Source organism: Camelina sativa, chromosome 12 (genome assembly GCF_000633955.1).
Source record: "Camelina sativa cultivar DH55 chromosome 12, Cs, whole genome shotgun sequence".
Lineage (NCBI taxonomy): Eukaryota > Viridiplantae > Streptophyta > Magnoliopsida > Brassicales > Brassicaceae > Camelina > Camelina sativa.
Window position 1 is genome coordinate 14,030,009 of NC_025696.1, and position 5,031 is coordinate 14,035,039.

Below are 5,031 nucleotides of genomic sequence, written 5' to 3' on the forward strand. Positions count from 1 at the left end.
AACAAGACTTGTTCTAATCTGTTTTTTGTTGTTGTTTAGCATGTTGATACAGTTGTGAAGTTGTTAAGCAGAAGAGAAGAAAGTCATCCGCACTTCTATAAAAGCAAAGCATTGACGTTGGCTGAAACTTCTTTTTTGAGAGAGATTGATGAATATTACTCAATATTCGTTGACAACAAAGATGAATATGAGTTCCCTGAAGAAGGATTCAGTCAACTCTTCAAGGTAGCACCTACAAACAAAATATTGGCGCCAATGTTGGTTAAGGAAAGGCTTTGGATGCCATTAATGATCAATTTGGAGAAGAAGGAGTTGATTATACACCAACAACAACAAAAGACAAACAGGTGGGTGCATATGCTGTTGCAATGCCTTATATTGCCCAGAAGAAGTTTGGGATGAAAAATGATACAGAGAAATCTCCGTTCAGAATCAGTATTATAAATTGCATACCTCAGGTAAATACTGTTGAGCTTGTTTTCTAGTTTTTTGATATGGTCTCTGTAAATACTTTGGACTCTTCACTTTGTTTTTTCTTGATAGGTTGATAAGATTGAAGATAGTGGTGTCTTCATGCTGAAGACAATCGAATGTTTGGCTATGAGCATAACAACACATGGCAATCTTAAAAATGAGTCAATTGGTGATTTACGGAAGAAAATGGCGGTTGATATCTTTGCAGGTCAGTGTAGGTTTTTACATGGTTATTTAAACTGGTTTTAGATGGGTTAACAACTTTTGTATTGCAATGTATTTTAAATGGTTCTAACATCAATTATATTATATTTGCAGAATTACAAAATGACTAGGATAATGGAAGTTTGCATCTTGCTGGTATATGAACGTGATCGCAGGAATGGTGCTTTAGCTTATTGCATCAAGAACAATATTTTAGTTTTTTTACTGTGACACTATTCTAAAATTATGTTAAGTTACTCCTTTTATATATATACTTCGTTTAAGTTTAGGTATTTACAATGAAGTTTAAAACGTTGTTTATCATTTCCGAATCCTTTTAAAAACATTTTAAAACTCTTGTAAATCCTATAAAATTTATTGAAATACCCAAAAAATACCCTTTTAATCCTTTTCAAATACGTTTTAAAACACTTGTAAATCCTTTAAATTCATTGAAATACCCAAAACAAAACGCTTTTAACCTTTTAAAATCCGTTTTAAAACGCTTGTAAAAACTTTTAAATGGTTTTAATACTATATTTTAAATGATTTTACAATGTTTTTGTATAATAAGGGTGAAAGCCCTAGGCCTAGGCCCAATAGTAAAATATAACCTCCACTCCCCCCCTGTATCAATTGTCCCTAAAAGCAAGGGCTTCTCTTTCAAAAAGTACAGTTTTCCGTCTGGGAGGTTGAAAGTCGCGAAATTCACTCAAATCTGTATTTGCTTAAATTGGGTTCTCGATTTCGTCGGANTTTACATGGTTATTTAAACTGGTTTTAGATGGGTTAACAACTTTTGTATGGCAATATATTTTAAATGGTTCTAACATTAATTATATTATATTTGCAGAATTACAAAATGACTAGGATAATGGAAGTTTGCATCTTGCTGGTATATGAACGTGATCGCAGGAATGGTGCTTTAGATTATTGCATCAAGAACAATATTATTGCATCAAGAACAATATTATTGCATCAAGAACAATATTATAACTTAACATATTCTAAAAATATGTTAAGTTACTCCTTTTATATATATACTTCGTTTAAGATTAAGTATTTACAATGAAGTTTAAAACGTTGTTTATCATTTCTGAATCCTTTTAAAAACTTTTTAAAACTCTTGTAAATCCTATAAAATTTATTGAAATACCCAAAAAAATCCCTTTTAATCCTTTTAAAATACGTTTTAAAACACTTGTAAATCCTTTAAAATCATTGAAATACCCAAAAAATCCCTTTTAATCCTTTTAAAATACGTTTTAAAACACTTTTAAATCCTTTAAAATCATTGAAATACCTAGAAAAAAACCCCTTTTAACCTTTTAAAACGCTTGTAAAAACTTTTAAATGGTTTTAATACTATATTTTAAATGATTTTACAATGTTTTTGTATAATAAGGGTGAAAGCCCTAGGCCTAGGCCCAATAGTAAAATATAACCTCCACTCCCCCCCTGTATCAATTGTCCCTAAAAGCAAGGGTTTCTCTTTCAAAAAGTACAGTTTTCCGTCTGGGAGGTTGAAAGTCGCGAAATTCACTCAAATCTGTATTTGCTTAAATTGGGTTCTCGATTTCGTCGGATTGCAGACACGAAATCGTCGGATTGAAAGTAGGAGTCGGCTGATTGGGTACGCGAGGACTTCAAATTGCAATTTCTCTTTGTCGAATTACGGACTCTTCTTCTCCCTTGTTTTTCCTCTCAGTCCTCTATTCGAATTCTCCGTCTCTTCTTCTCCCATTTGTAAGTTTGGTTTGGAATTTAATTTTGACTTCAATTTCTATTTCAATATGAAATTTTATGATGTTTTGGTGAACTCGGAATACGAAGGTTGGAAATTTATCAATGTCTTTAAAAAGTTTTAAATTGGTTTTAAAATAGGATTTATAAGGGATCTTGGGTGCATGTCTTGAATATGTTCTCTGTAAACAATGTTGACAGGTTTTGCGATATGAGTAATTTTGAAGATTCCGCGAAGAAACTGTGCTTTCCAAAAAGATTAATCACGCCAGGCACAGAGGGAGATACATTAGAAAGAGTTACTAAATATTCTTCAGAGCAAGCTGTTTTGGCGAGTGTAAAGAATGCATTAAAAATAAAAGAGTTCCAGCAGTTAGAGAAGTCTTTCTTGGGTCCAATTATAGAATTTGTTAATCGGAAAAATATCAAGTTCTCGAGTCAACTGGTCCACCACTTACTACAGAGGAGGATTTTGTCTGCGAAAAACGAGCTCTGGTTTGCATTTGATGATCAACCTATGCGATTTTCGGTAAGGGAATTCATCATTACTACAGGCCTTTCCGTAGGCACTGTTCCATCAGGTACTGTTACATCGAAAAAAGATTTGTGGATGAATGATAAAATGACCTGCAAACGTCTTCTTGATACTTTGAAAGTTAAAGGGAAAGACATGAAATCTGAGGAAAGAATTAGATTAGGTGCTTTGATACTAGTGGAGGGGATATTGATAGCTCAAAATCCAGTAGTTCAAATTCCCTTAAAGAATTTGCTGAGAGCCAGTAGTTTTGAGAATTTCTGTAAGTATCCTTGGGGTGAAATTGCTTACGAATCATTAGTGAGAGATGTGAAACAAATGACTGTGGGAACGTTGGCAAAGAAACAGTATGGAATGGCTGGCTTTCCATTTGCAATCCAAATCTGGTTGTTATCTTCAGTTCGACAGCTAGGGGAACATTTTGGTGTTAGGGAAAGCATTTCAAGCCAAAATCAACATCTCCCACTGATCTTGCAATGGCAAAAGACATCTTCCCCAAAATTCAATGAAATAAAATTTGTTCTCGAGTCTTGCAAGGTACCATTACTTCTCTAGAACTATTTTTTTTTGTTTTCCAACAGTTTTAAAACACATTGTAAACCCTTTTAAAAAATGTTAGTAATGTAATTTAGATTTACAATTTGTTTTAAACTGGTTTACAAGACTTTACAACGGATTTACAAGGGATTTCTAGAGTTATAAAAGAGTTTTAAAAGGTTTTATAATATCTGTATAAGATTTTTGAGATATAATATGAATCGATTTATCTTTGCAGTTTGAAGTGAAAACAATTGTCGGTGATCTCGATGAATATAGTCATTTGGTTATGCCACCGAATGATGAAGACAAGGATTTCGACGAAGTTGTTAAACTTGTAATCCAAGGCTATAGGATGACTAAGGAGGAATGGATTCAAGGATTTATTCAAGATGAAAAAGGAGAAAAAAATNCGTTACTCCACAAATGAGATACCTTGGTACAAGGACAAATACTTAGGTTAAGGAATTTAGCATCTTGCTAGTCGCATCAAGAAGAATAATGAATGGCAAAGTATTTCAATGTTTAGTTTGCAAGTAGATTTTTAAAAATTGTCTTTTTAATGTTATGTTATTTCTTTTCGCTTGTAAAACTTTTTGAATGGTGTTAATCCTATAAACAGTTTAGTTATACATGAGTAATTTGTTCAAACTTGCCTAATATACGAGGTTATTGCTTAAAAAACTGTTTTAAAAAAGGGTTTTAAAATCTTTTAAAAGGGTTTTAAAACCTTTTAAAATGTTAAATCTTCTAAAACGGGTTAATATGCTTTTAAGTTTTAAGGGTTTAAAAGGTTTTAAGAGAGCTTTAAAAGTTGAAAAACCTTTTTAGAGGATTTTAAAACCTTTTAAAACGAGCTTTAAACCTTGTAAAACCTTTTAAAAGAGTTTTAGAAGTTTTTGAAAACTTTTTTAACATCTTTTAAAACCTTTAAAAAAAACCTTTTAAAACCATTGAAACTCTTTTAGAAACCATTTAAAAATTATTGCTGGTATATAAACGTGATCACATCAAGAAGAATATTGAATAGAATAGTATTTCAATGTTTAGTTTGCAAGTATATTTAAAAAAAATTGTCCTTTTAATGTTAAGTTATTTCTTTTCGCTTGTAAAACCTTTTAAATGGGGTTAATCCTATAAATGGTGTTAAACTGCTTATAGGTTTTAAAAGGTTAAATCTTCTAAAACGGGTTAATATTATTTTATGCTTTAAAAGGTTTTAAAAGGTTTTAAGTGAGCTTTAAAAGTGTTAAAAACCTTTTAAAACCTTTTTAGATGGTTTTAAAAACTTTTAAACGGGCATATAAATCTTTTTAACCTTTTAAACCTATAAGATTATATCTTGTTTTTAGAAATTTTAAAAGGTTTTACAAATGGTTTATAATGATATATATCAATTTGGTTTGCTTTTTTAAAAGCTTTACAAGTTGTTTCTAATATTAAAACAGTAAACTCTGAATAAAATATTTTTTAAAATAGAGTTTACAAGAGTAGAGACTGAAATGTTTTATTAAAAAGAACAAAAACAAGATAAATTA